We start from the raw sequence: 14,906 nt of genomic DNA on the forward strand, positions 1-14,906 counted from the left end.
CAAGTCAGAGATTTCTTGCATAGCTGAAGCATGTGTTTGCAATCCCCAACTGCTGGAGCATGTAAGCCCTGCCAGTGTATATTGTTCCTTCCTATGTTCTCAGAGAGCTCTTTGCAGTGTCCAGGGCACTCTGTGGACAACATTCTGCTGAGGCACTGCTCCTTGGCCCATCTGCTAATGGTGCCAGGGCCAGAAAAGCTCTTGGTGTAGGAATGGCAAACAGGCAGCACCACTTTGCCATGAAACTGTGTTAGTGGTGGTCGGAGCCATCGGTCTGCACGATGCCCTGAACCACAGCCCGGCTCCATTTGAGCTGGCTTACCTACAGGGCAAGGTTTTAGGCAGCTTTTAGGACTGGCTGTGGTTGTAATGAGCACGTGCAGCCCAGCAAAGGACAAAACTGTGAGAACACTCATGACTGTCCAGAAAAATAAATGGTAACTGCTGGGAAGCAGCAGCCAGCCAGTAGCTACACACAGCCTGTTCTCCCTTCTGCCTGAGAGCTGCCACTGGCCCAGGGAGAATTTAAATCTAAACTTAATGGCTCAAAACAGGAACATGACATGGCCAAGAAGGGTGGGAGCCAGGGACTGAGACACTGGTTGGAAGAGCACTGTTTCAGTGTATCTGGGAGGAAGCTTTTGTCCTTGGCATCATGCAGTGTGCAGTACATTATAGGAGCACAGAGTGAGCCTTTGCTCAAGCTGGTGCTGATACTGGGGAAAGGCAGGTTGATGAAAGCATCGCTTGCCTTTCCAATGACCTTATCATGTGAGCTGAGCTTGCCAAGAGCTGTCTCTCATTTTGCACTCCTCACAGTCAGAGCCAACAAGCCTGAACGTGCTGTGCTGATATCTGATATCGCTCAGTGCTGCATGGCAGCCTCCAAGCATCACAGATGCATCCTTTCAGAGTGGGACGATGACTTCTCTGTGCTTTTCTGCACATCACATCCTTCCTTGCTTTCTCCAGCTTGCCTCACTTCCAAACGTGTCCAATTCAACTTTGCAATTTCTTAAATGTAAAGAACAGATAAAACCAGAATGGTCTTCCTGTTCAGGATCTTTGACCACAGTACCTGAAATGGCTGTGCTGTGCTTAGCTTAGCTTGGCTAGTCTTCGTTCTCCCAGAGTTCCCGCATCTGTACTAGTGCATGGCAACAGTATTGAGCAAGTAACACACGGGGGCAGCAGCAGGCTTTGCTTTCTTGTCAACCTGGCAGGAACTTGTGGCCGTGGCATCCCAGCAAGGGCTCATGGAACTGAGGTATCCCAAGACTTGAGGGTCACTGTGTAGGACACAAGACCAGAGTGGCAGCCACAGCTGATCGTGCTGTGGGAAAAGCATATCCCTGGAGAGAGGATCTTTGTGGCCTCACAGCCTGGAAACCTGTGCCTTTGTCACAGCGTCTGGTCTTCCTCCTGTTCCTGCAGTTCCAGTCCCAAGTACTCCGTGCTCATGTTACAAAGAACATTCAGCTATCACACAGAGACACTGTTGTCTGCAGTGGTAGCTATGGAGGGAGTGAAAATCCCAGAGCTCAGTTCAGACCCCACTGCCCACCACTGCAGCAGCCTGCTGAGCTTGTTGCACTGCAGGCAGGGCGGAGCCCAGCATTTGCCATTCAGTGGGGTGAAATGGAAAGGATGCTCTGATTTGACTGCATCAAGAGGGAAGATGCAGGGTTCATGTGGTATCATTTATTATCTTAGAGATTCTGAATGTTCAGGTATTGGGAAAAGCCTTAGTCTTGGCAGTGGATGTGTTAAAGGCTATGTGTTTTCAGAGTAGGAGCATTTAGGTCAGGGAAGTGGCCCTTATTTACATAGCAAGGCTCTGTGATTGATTGCTTGACAGCACTATTTCCGCAGCAGGATGTCTTTCTTGCTGCTGGAGGTGAGCAGAACTTCAAGAGTTGCTTGTGTGCCTGATATTCACCTGGTCCCTCATGGCACTACTCCATGCTGTGTGAGTACACATGGTGTCTGAGTGGTGACCCAAGCTGATGCTCAAAGTAGCAAGAGATAAAGTACAGCAAAAGGAATCCCAGTCACCAGAAATGATGATGGGTTGATTATATTGAAGGACAGGAAACAAACCAGCTCTATGCCTCTTGAGTAATTAAAAAATAATGATCAGATAAATGGCCAGATAGGAAAAGCATTTTTTTCTGTAAATGAGGCTACTACTTTAATTGGAAAGTGCTGTTAACACAACTGCCTGGTGGAGGCCAGAGCAATAGCACAACGGGGCTGTTGCAGATCTGCAAGTAAACAGCTGAATTGCATCTCTCAACTTCAATCTGTGACTTTCTGAAGCCAAGAGAACAGCTTTAAATTAAAAACTTCTGTTGGAGCTCATGCTTCAGTTGGGCTTTGCGCCAGGACATGCAAAGACTTAGGGCATTAAGAGTTTCATGTAGAAGAAAAGACAGTGAGGAGTCATTTGAGCTGGCTAGTAATGCACTGAGATGTAGCAGGATCTGCCTTCATTCTCTTTAAACTAACTTGTGGGGAAGAAAATTGGAAAAAATGAGATTGTATCACTTGTAACTCTTACAGCAAAAGCTAGGGCTGAGCACAGCCTTGGCTGATACAACTGTGTCCTGCACACACACAAACATGAGGGTCCCAGCCCCAGGATGGCTCTGCCCTTTCAGTAGTTGGGCAGTGAGGTGGCCCCTGAAGGTGCCAGAAGTGCTAAGCAAGCACCACGAAGGACATCCAAGGAACTGTTCTGACAGCTGTTTTCTTCTATTTACTTTGAACCATAACCTCAGGAAACTCTTGTTCTCCCAAAGAGCTCAAAGCATTTGTAAATCCACAGTCATGCAATGCTTTAATGGTACCTCTGCTATTCCCTGGGTTGCAGGGAATTAGCTGATTCACCCATGGCTGATGCACAGAGCACAGCTCGATCCCAGCACTGGGAAACTGGAGCAAGCAAGCATTAAGCATTGAAAGATGTGTCTGTCAGTAAAGGCCTAGTAATGCTGCAATTGCAATGAGCAGTAGCTTACCAGCATGACCACCAGGTAGCAAACAAAGCACAACCAGCCAAATCTACAGAAAAGGAGGAGGAGCTGAGCAATGCCTTTTTCTACACGCTGTGTCCCTGCTGGTTAATGCTGCAGTTCCTGGATCTCTGCACAGGCAGGGAATCGATGGACAGGCTGAGAATGATTACCATGCAATCCTTCCCTGGGACTCCTTACTGCCAGAAGCTGCTCTACAACATTCCCAACCACGTCCCTAAGTATCTGACAGATTGGACAAAATTAAAGAAACATGGGCTTCAAGAGGACTGGGACGTACCTAATCAAGCTCCCATCTGAGCCAATGCAAGGAATAACACTGTCAGCAATAAATTTTCTCTAATTGGAGCCAAGGAATGGGTATGTTCTTATGGGAAAACCTTCTTCTTTCCTCTAGGCCACATGGACCATGAGGAGAGGGGCCCCAGTGGGCAGCAGAGGACTTTTATCGTAGTGCCATGGACTTACTCAGATGATAAAGGAAAAGAAATGCCACTCCAAAAGATTCATAGGTAGAGAAAATCCCCACCACATAGCTCTTGTTGTGGCATAGGGTTCCAGTCCAAAGTGGGAGGGAGGGAGGCATTCCCACTTGTTTTGAAGCAAGTGCTAGGGAAGCCTCTGCAGCTGCTGGAGCCCTTGTACTTCGCATGCCCATGCAAGTGGTGGGTAAGTAGTCCAGGGAGCAGGCTGCACTTACAGCTGCTGTAGATACCAACCTTGCAAGGAAGACTTTGTAGGTCCAGGATCCAGTTGCAGGAAGGGAGTTTCACCATGGTCTCCTCCACAAAAGTCAGAGAGAAGCTGGTTCCTGGGTTGTGCTCATGAGGAGATCATCAGCATGGTACATGGGAGAGCGGGTGCGTGTTGGCAACGATGCTTGGCCTTTAAAACTGCCAGGATCCTGTGCCCTTCTCACTTCTGATTTTGCCTCTCCTTGTGCTGAAATCAGAACATATACAAGTGCCAAAAAAAAAAAAAAAAAAAAAAGCAAGGACAAGAGAAACCACTGTGAGAATTAAAGTGTAAAGTGATTGTAACAGGACGAACTCCACACAGAACCACTCCCCTTGCCTCGCTCCTTAGAACTGAAAACAACTCCTTATTCTTCCCCATTTATCACTATGGGAAAATGCATTTTTTACTCTGAGGGGCATGCTCCATAGCAGTGCTGAACTTCAGGGTAGCTTTGCTTCAAGTTGCTGGGGGAAAATCACAGTAAAAGTGCTAGGTGTGGATCTCAATGTGATCAACATTACTTGGACTTTTAAGTGCCTGCACTTACTTGCCTGGCAAGGAAAGAAATCTATCAGAACACTTTCAACTTACCAGAAGGCTGCTCACACCAGCTACTATTTGTGGAAATATCAAGGGAATGGGACCAGAGAGCACAGGGTGCTGCTGGGCAGGAGGGGAAGATGCTGTAAAACATGTGGCACCTGAAGAGGTGAGGAAAGCCAGGGTGGTTTCTTGGTCCAGGAGAGAAACCTTTTTGCCTTTTTATAGATATGATGCATTTACAGATATTTCCAGAAAGGGGCAGTAGAGACCAAACCCACAGGATGAATAGGAAAAGACATCCTCATCTGGGAGAAATACAAATAAAGAGTGAGAATTGCTTTGCAGTGGCTTTTCCTTGGCATAGAGAAACTCCACCATGTGTCCATTCAAATAAAACCAGCAGGACTTACATAAGCTAAAATGGGGCTGCTTGGTGTAACACGGCAATTTCAGTTCAGTCTGAGAGGACTTATTTTACCTGCTTTTCAGAGGACAGCAGTAACTCTGTCTGTATTTCAAATACGGATACTGCATGGGTTGCCTGTGCTGGCACAAGGCCTTCCAATGCACCAGAGGAGTGCTATATTATGTACTACATAACACAGCCAATCCTACAGCACCAAGGTTTTCTGTCAGGCTCATGGGGTACTTATACCACTGCTCATCACTAACACAGTTTCACTTCCATCTGACCTTGAAAAAGTGGAGGCGACAAAAAGAGGTGCCCTTAAAATCAATACTGTCAGCAACTCATGTCATGAAAGATTGAAGGAGGGAGGCCAGTCTCTGCACCTTCCTTACAACCTCTTCAGATTCAATTGAACCACACTGAACTAATTCTAGAGCTGATTCAAGTTCTTCACCTGGAGAAAACCCCACAGGATTTACTTAATTCAAACCACCTCAAAGTGTTTCTGGCCTAAGAATAAGATTTCAAAACAGGGAGACAAGCAGGGAGTAACGAAGGTGAGAGACAGCTTATCTGCAGCAGAGGAGCTGAGGCAGTAACAGCTTCATCAGGAAACCAAGAACCTTTTCTGATCCTACACACAGCATAGCACAACACACCAGCAACTCTGGCTGCAGACCGAAATCTTGGCTTCCCCTGAAGCCAATGGCAAACATCCCACTGGCTTCAGTGGGAAGAAGACTTCGTGCCAGATCTCGTGCTTCCCATTCCTTTGCTGTAGCCATGAGAGCAAGCTTCACTTCCAAGGCAGTGTCTGCAGCTAGGGCCTTCTGGGACAGGAGAATGGTTCTCCTTGCCACCTGACAAGTATCAATGGGAAATAAAAGATGACTTCTCAACAGAAAAGTTTATTGCCCTGGGGAGCAACCTGCTTAGTGATATGAGACTCTCCAGGCTGAAATTTTTCTATTAGGCTTCAACGTCTGTCTACGCAGCTCAGTCATACAGCTTTTGGCTCTGATGAGGTCACTGGAGAGAGAGATGGCCTGAACAGGGTTATGCAGCTAGAAAGTCTCATCTCTGCTGCCTTAATATCTCTCAATCCACACCTATCACATGGCAGTGCAAATGCATAGTGTGACTTACAGCAACATGGCAGATGGGAAAATGAAGATGGCCCATTTTACAGGAACTGTATCCCAGCTGCTTTTAGCACAACAGAGGCAATGACTTTTTGAGGAGTCAAAGAAAGGGATGCTGGCAGAACTGTATGCTGACTGCACAGGGCTCTATGTTTGCTCTGGCATTAAGGGTTACTTAGATCACTGTGCAGGCTGGAGATGGAAGGTTCTGGTTCCTATCAACCTGGCAGACTTGGTATAGCACAAAGGGGATGTATGCTTGGCTGTTGAAATGAGCATCTTGAGATCTTCAAGCTATTTTTGAGGTGGCAAGGTCAGGGTACACATTCCTTACAAACCTTTGCTTTCCTTGGCAATAATCAAGAGTGCTGTTAGGGAAATCCTGGTGGGTGTTTTGTGATCAGTCAAGCACAGCAGATTACATTACTGGACGGTGCATACAGGACCTCCCATCTTCTAGACAGAGTAAAATGAGTCTGTTTTCTCCTGAAATTCTGCAGTCACCAGCATGGTGCTGACCACCTGTATTATTTCTTGGGTCACGCAGCATGTCTACTGGTCAGATTGATGTCTGTACAGCTGACTGTTTGCATATCAATTCTAAAGGCAAAGGAAATTCTTAAAATCCCACAGCACAAATGTGCGCTGCTACAGAAAAGCAGGTGGAGATGTGCCAAGATACAGCTCCTCAGTTGCTACCTCTCTAACAAATGCCCTGCGAGGAAAACTGGAAAATATTTCATGAAAGAGCAAAGATAACATAAGACTATCTGGCCAAGGCTGGAATTTAATATTAATGGCTTTCCTCTAGTCACTGTATTTCCTGTTCCTAGCTTAACCTACTAAAATCACCAATGGTCAGAGAAGGGCTATAAACTTTTCCACATCTAAAAACCCTTTCATTGGAAGATCTCAGAGCACTTGGCAAGTATTAGGGACTGCTGCAGAATGGCTGTCCTCAGAGGATACTGTCCATGTAGCCAGTGTGCAGAAACTTTTTTGGCTCCTGAAGCCAAATACTGAATTTTAGCTTCTGCCTGTCTGCAGAATTATCTTCCAAGAGAAGCTGAGCTTCCTTGAATTCCCGCTCCACATTCTGTGTGAGAAACACCTTCCCAAGAGACGGATAACAAGGATGGGTAACAGACACACAGCAGCAATGTGACCGGTGTCATTTCAGTCCACCAGTCAATTTAGAATCTTGTCCACAGTGCTTCTCAGGCGTCACACTGGAGACTGCTCATGCCTGTGCATGGCTCAGCTGCTGTATTTCTAAACAGCTCTGTTCAACAATAGCACAGGAAAGTTTGTTTTGATAGTGAGCTGGACTAGGCCCCACCTTCCCACCTCTCCCTGCCAGCTGGTACTTGCCTGCAAGAGTCCAAGAATTAGTTACTAACGTGGATAAGAAGTGCAGAATAATGCTCTTCCAAGTCTTGTGGTCTCTTGGTGGTCCTACTGTGCCACCCACACCTTCCTTCAACCAGGCAAAATACCTGAATTATGGAGTTGACTTGCCAAGTGAAATTCAGAGCGAGAACATCTCTAGAAAGATGGGTCTCACCACGGGTTGCAGCCTGCAAAAGAGCACAGTGCTGGCTGGGACGCAGGGCTGGGGAGAGAAGCATTAGTCACTGCCTGTCTCATGTTCAGCCCTTTCGGACAGTCTTCTCTCTTGGAAGATGCACTGTTTTGCCTGTATGACCATTGGCAGAAACCAGTGAGCAGAGCTGGTTGAAAAATTTCCATCAAAACAATATTTTTGTTTTGCCAGAAGATACTTTAAAAATTAAGTGGAAAAAAAAAAAAAGGGGGCCGGGTTTTGGCTGACATCGCTGGTTAGAAAATTCTCAAACTTGAGATTTTTTTTAGCCAAAAATGGAAGTATTTGGGGTGAGGCAGGGAAGAAGAGGGGAGGAGCCTGGCAAGTCTTAGCGATACCCTGAAAAACATATAAGAAATTTTTTACAAATATGAGAATGTTTTTGTCAGGGGTTTCTTTTTTTTGGCATTGTGAATGACAGTTCTGTTTCAGACCCATTCTACGGGGAGACTGGAAAACAAACCAATGTGCTTCTTCCTTTCTCATACTATATGCATATGCCTTTATAATATATGCATAGGCAGTGCTTTGTCATCTATGAGAGAGACGTAAGAAACACCAAATCTCATAGGATCTGCCCGAGAGCCTACGACCCAAAAAATGAAGCTCTCATGGAAAGGGACATAACGCACACAGCTGATTCTGCTCTGAGTTTGCAAAGCTGATGGAAAGCCTTGATAAACATTGCTGTTGCCTTGCATACAAATAAACTGAGCCATGAGGACAGAGAGGGAAAAGGCACTGCATGCAAAGGAATGGTGCACACAGCTATTGCAAAACTGCCCACACTTAATAGTCAGCAACAGGCAGTACTATTGCTAATGGCACTGCAGAGAGAAGGGCACATAAATACCTGGAAGCCACAGAAAGCTGTTTTTCATCTTGCTTACACAATAACGTGTGTTTTTCTTCTTCCCTTTTAAAATTATTTCTTCAGCAAAACATGGCTGGGAAAAGGAAACAACTTCCTCACTCCTGGGAAATGCAACTGATGACAGTACATCTCTGGCTGTGTCAGCATCTCATCCTCAAGACGTTCTTAGCATGTTGTGAAATGAACTGGGGAAGCTGCAAGGAAGGGTGACTGCAGCCTTGGAGACCTGCTGATGCCTGAGGAGTTCAGCAGGACCCATTCTCCTCAACAGAAGCCTGGTGACAGTGCTGAGGATAACACAGTGCAAATAGCACAGAAGTTGAACTAGATCAGTAAGAAAACTAAGAGGTTATTAGGCAGTGAGAGCAGAGGAGGTTCAATTTATAGTGACTTCCTATTAGACCATGATTCTGGACAGGATTTTTATTTTAGACAACACTTCATTTTCTTTAAAGGACTAGTGGAAAGGACTATGTGGATTTCATACCTTTTCCTTAATGAGAGCAGCACTGGGGGAAGCATGCTCAGAAGTACTGACGTGTCCTGGCAGGGGCTCAGGCTGCTGCAGCTTGCCTTGCTGACAGGCCAAGCTTGACTCTCATCCCACAGCAACCCGGGGTTACAGTCCCAGCGACTTCCACCACAAGCAGCTCTGGCTCTCAGCCTCCAAAGTGATAAAAGACTTCTTGTGTGATCATCTCAGGAGGCAAATTTGATGCCAAACAAAGCTGCAGTCTGGTTGGGTCTTTCTGCCATCAGAGAGAAAATCAAGGGGAAAAATGCAGAGCTGGGGAAATAAATGGAAGCTGCTAAGTGTTCAAATAATGTCTTTTCCAAGAAAAAAAAAAAAAAAAGAAAGAAAAACTTCAAGACAAGAATGGCTTGTCTGACTTTGCTAACCAGACCCAGGTAGCACTCAACTTTCTGTTCTGTTAGAGAGGACATCCCCTTTTCAAATTTTGAACTGTTTCACTGCCTGTCATCACAATGGCTGCAAAATGATGCTGCATGCAACAACCCTACAGAAAACTGTCCACAATCTTTTGATAGCTGATGCTTTCTGGGAGCAGAAGCAGCCATACAGACTGGCATGCTACCAGCACTCTCCTGCTGAAGAAATAAGCATTTCCCTCTCTCTGCCAGCCTGTGTTTTGAGCAGTAGCCAAGCCTGGGTCTGGATCTTGCAGTTCAATTGCTGTATGGGGCATCTCAGAAGTGACGTGGATTTTATCATCTGCTACTTCCAATGGAAAAAAAAAAAGATCTGAGGATAGAAAACCAGTGGGGGATATCCCTTTTCACTCCCTGCTAGTATGGCAATCATAGCTCATTCAAAAGAAGCATACATTCATCTCCATACCTTTTCAGGTTGCTGCTGCCAATAATGCCAAATAGCTGTGTTGGGAATCTACCTTTTCCCCACGACCACCTGCAGATGTGAGCTCTTCAGAGAAGGACCATTTCTTTACATGTGGCCTTCATCATCCATGTCTGGTTGAAGCATGTACGTGTCACTGCAAAAAGAACATTGATAAATTATAAAAGATGTAAGAAACAAACGCCAGCCAGAAAGTAACTGTGAGCAGAGACAGCAGGTTACTGCAGGAGTAAAATTAGTAGAAGTTTTTCTTTCAGGAGTTGAGGGGGATGAAATGCACTTGTGCTGAGGAGGGAGGATATTTTGTATAGGCAGCAAAAGTTTCTGAAAGTCTGTGGGACACGAAGCAGCTTCAAGCATGCAGTGAGGACAAAGACATGAGATGTGTCTTTGGGGAGCGGAGGAAAGAGGACAAGGCAGGCATCTGTGGAGTTACACTGAGACTGCCATAAGCACAAGGCTCGGGAGAGGCTGGAGATGCCAAGGACACGAAGGCTCACCTGGAGTCCGAGTTGTGCCAGGAGCCAGCCCCATACACTGACGTCCTATGGGATCCGCCACGGGGAGCATGCGGAGTCGCTCCCTCCTGAGGCTGAGGAGGAAGCCAAGGCCTGTGGCATGACCCAGATGAGTCACTCTGGAGGCTCCAGATCCACCCAGGCCACAGAAGGATGAAAGGACTCAACACCCAAACAGCCACGTTCGCAGCCAAGCAAGAGGAGCCAAGGGAAAAAACAACTTTGAACAAGGCTCAGCTGCTTCCTCCCTGCCCCATGGCTAAGGCGGTCACCTACCCTGGGCCATGTGAGCACAGCCAGTGTCCCAGCTGTAGCAGTGCACAGGGCACGCAGATGCAGCCCCAGACATCAGCTGCAGGACTCTGCTAATTGGGAAAGTCTGAGTGTCTGGCCACCATTTGGCAGAGAGCAGCTCTGACAAAAAAAGTAATGCGGTACAGTGCAGCCTCCAGGCATTCACCATGGGGTCTGCCACATGGAAGGGTCTTGAAAAGAGACGAGGCCATGAAAGAGGCATGGAGGTCATCTGGAGACATCCCAGTCACCTTCTGGGGCAGCTGCTTCTAGGGAGTGGTTGTGGGCCCTCTCTGCTTTGACATTCTTGTTTAAACTCCCTTTTAAAAACAGATAGATCTTTTCAAGAACTCCAAAGTGAAGATGCTTGGTTTCCCCAAGACACATTTCTCTCCAGGCAGACAGTCCCATTTCTAAAGAGGGTGAGGAGAAGCCAGAGACGTGATAGAAGAACAAACAAAAATCCACTTAGAAAGGAGAACTGGGATTTGTGCATTATAGCACTTGAGGAACTTGTCTTCATACTGACCTGCTTTCCAATCGAGATGAACAGAAGGTTGCTGCAGTGCATGTTGTATGGATAAGTACTGTCAAGTGTGTCCAGCACAGGTCGAAGTACTCAAAGAAGAAATGCTGTTGAGGAGCAGCTCCCACATCCTGCCCATTTCTGGGTGTACCACTTTCACACAAGATGACCGACCAGTGATACAAGTAATTCGTCTGCAAGCAGGTTCTCAAGGCTTCTTTTTTTTGCACCATCAGAAAAGCATGAGTGCACTGAACTGGCATCTGGTGCAATTCTTTTCTGCCCGTAAATCCACAGTATGCTGGTGTTTGTGCTGATGCTCTTCAAGGAGAAAACATGCCTTTCCCAATGGACCATGTAGTGTGGAGGAAAGCACAAAGTCGCATCCAGTTTTCACTGTACCAGCAGAACAAGGTCTTCCAATAGTAACACTCTGGGTGATGCACGAAGCTGATGCTGGGGTAAGGTGCTCCACTGTTAAGCTTTTTAGAAATTTCCTTCCAGAGAAAGTGGGGTCCCGGCCAGCCTGCTGTTAGGGATCAAGAGACAGCTAAGGCTGCTCTGTACACCAGGAATTGGAAGAGTGTGAGGGAAGCAGATGGAGCTGGTGGAGGCAAAAGTGAGTTCCAAGCAGCTGAGAAGAAGTTACACTTTCCTCATGGTACATGCCAGAGCACTAGAGCCATCTAACTCCGCCTGCCTTTAATGAACTTGGCTGAGGTGTCTTAAATAAAAAGACAACTGAGATCACAGGGAAGGACAGTGGCTTCAGACCATCTGGTTTCTTGGTTGAAAGATGGGGATTAGGAATAAAGGAAAAATAGCAAACTGCTACATGCAAAATAGGCAGACTAAGTACATAAGCCTACCAGATTTATAGAAGACATACTGGCACATACCAGGAAAATTTCAAGCCAAATGTATGACAGCATTCCTTACACCCCTCCCACCCATTGCCATATTCAAACTTAATGTAATACCTTTGGCTTCCAAAGGCTCATAGCTATGTTTTATTGTTTAAACAGGTCAACAATTGCAATCATATGTTGACTCCAGGCAATACACAAACACAATGATGTGTTAATATACAGCAACGCTTGGATGAAATTTCTACAATTTTGATGCTGTTAAGAGTTATATGTACAATGGCAGCTGGATTGGTATCTCAGGCTACCTCTGAAAACTAGGAGTCTGTAAGTGCTATGCCATTACCAAGAAGCCAGCATGAGATCAGAAAATGAACTCTATTTTTAAAGAAGGTATAATGCTCAATTTCTGGAAGTCATTTTGGGATGAGGACTCTCACATCAGCTGTAGAAGACATGGCTCGTTATTAGGGTCTCTTTAGAGAGGTGCTGCTCCCATCTCCAACAGTGTCCTTTTAACAGGAATTGAGCTGGAATGGGATATGGATGACCTCTGTAAGACAGGATAGGAAGGGATCCTACAGGCCTAAAAGCGCGCAACCATTCATAAAAAGATGTTTTCACCAGCCTGAAGGGGAAATTAAGTAGTACAAAGATTCTGGCTAGTGCCTACAACAAACACATCCAAAACACTTGGCACTGAAGTAATTCTGTTTATTTCACACCAGGGCAGTATGCAGCTACGTTATGTAGATAGCTTTCCAATGGATGGCCTAGTTTAGCTCCAGCATAAACTTCCATATGCTCAGCAGCTTTCGTTACTGGGTTGCACCTGCAGAGCAGCTTCCATTAAACATACAGCTAGCTGCCACTTCACCTCAGCTCCAACGTACATTGAAAGCAACCTTCCCAAAAGCACTTGCAAAACATCCCCAGGCATATGCTTTAGCTTCCCAGCAGCCTGCGCAGCCATAGCAGTGATTTCTCAAACAACACCTAGCTTATTTTTTCCAAACAGGCATGTTCTACTGTTGTGTCACTGAGGAGAGACCTTGCTAGGCAGTAATTGGGTACGAACACTCCCTGTGCTTTATTCTGCAACCCAGCTGGGACAAGACCCATCGTTCCTTGATTGGTTAGCACACTAGGAATTCTGAGATGCCAGATTTTTTAACTGACAAAAAACTTTTTACACCTACCACAGCTATGAAGTAGTTGGCCTAGACTTAACCAAATCCCAGTCTCAGTCCAGTATTTGTCGGATTCACAATGTACTACTTACAGCTTCACTCCTTGCCCTGAATTTTCATGCTAGCTGTTTGATTTGCATTATATTTTTTTTCAAGTTCAGAAACCTTATTAAAGTTGTTATGGAAAAAATAAATTTATTATTCAACACACTCAATATTTTTTTTTTCAAAATGGAATGATCTTTTCTTTTTTTTGTTTTTGTTTAGTTTTCATTTACAACTGGTTCCATTCAGTTTGACTGTTTTTATCTTTTCTATTTATAACCAGCACCAAAAAGAAAATTACCATGGATACAGTACATATGCAAATTAACTAATGGAAAAATATATACATTTCCCTCTGTAATGAAAAACTTACATGGTATTATTGCCATGGAGGATATATCCCTGTATTATAATAAAATATCAAGCAATAATCAACTGCTAAGATTCTTTTCCACCAACAAAATTAGCACCATACATGAGATAGTGAGAATCTACACTCAATAACACAATTGTGCAACTAGAAATGTACAGTACTTTAGTAACAGTACAGACTATTGTTTACAATATGGAAATACCACCACTGTAATCTAAAGAGTGTCAGTCTTTAAGAACAACTAACAAAAAGTATTGCCATAGATACACCAAAACAAACAGCTTTTCTTTCACCAGTATGGAGTAACTGAGGGCAGAGCATAGCTGTAAATTCATAGTAAAGCTCCTATAAAATGATACAAAACAGGAGTGTAAGAGTATTGAACAGAATTAAACTCCTTTTATATTTTTTTTCTGGCTATTATAACTTGGGAGGGTTGTCACCAGATGAAGTTAGAGAATGTAATAAAACGGAGCTGTGTTGTACCATCAGTTTTTAATTAACGCTGGTTTCTGATCATTAAAAAAAAAAGAGGTTGATGCATGCTAATCTGTGGACTGAGAGAGCAAGTGAGGTGGTTTTCAGTGCTCAGACATTCAGAAGAATTCCTTGTAAATTCATGTTTCCTTAGGCAGGACCCAGAACTTGGACCCACAACATTTTCCATTGATTGCTAAGTATTTACACAACCCCTGCATCTAGGCTACAGGGTGGGAATCACAGAAGAGAGAGGTCGGATTCTGACCATCAGGTGCCAAAAGAACATTCAGTATAGCAAAAACCAAATTAGAATCATTTCCCTGGTAGAGAAAATCATCTGGGACACAGAAAAGCAGATCTGTTTGTGACAGGCACTTGAGAATAAATGGTGTGCAAATGTGGCTTGGTGCATACAGGCCAGCCCTTGTGTGCACACACTTGTTTGCACCAAATAAGCACAGAAATGAATGTGAAGCCCACACAGTGTTAGTCTGTCAATGAACATTATAACTCCTTGTGCTTGAAAAAAAACTTAGCTGTTGATAAAATGCTAATGAGTTGTTCCAGTGAGATCCTGAAAACTGGAATAAGGAAGAAAGAAGTTGCTTTAAAGATATGTTAGGTACTAAGAATCTTTATCCCTCCTTGCATTGAAAGGAAGAGACAGCAGCAACAAAGACAGCTTGAGGACAGGTGTGAGCTGCAATCCATAGTGGGCTCAGGGTTAAAGGTGGGCTTACTTCTGCACTCATCCACAAGGAAAAAACAATAACACACAGTTCTGGAGCGAGTACAAAGCTGCAATTCATCCAAAAGGCTCTGTTCATATTATGAAGAGTGAGCTGTAACCTAACCACTGCACAACTGGCCTTGGAGCCTGGCAAGGGAAATG

The sequence above is a fragment of the Cyrtonyx montezumae genome, unplaced genomic scaffold, assembly GCF_038088225.1.
Source record: "Cyrtonyx montezumae isolate F1298 unplaced genomic scaffold, pur_monq_1.0 scaffold_17, whole genome shotgun sequence".
Taxonomy (NCBI): Eukaryota; Metazoa; Chordata; class Aves; order Galliformes; family Odontophoridae; genus Cyrtonyx; species Cyrtonyx montezumae.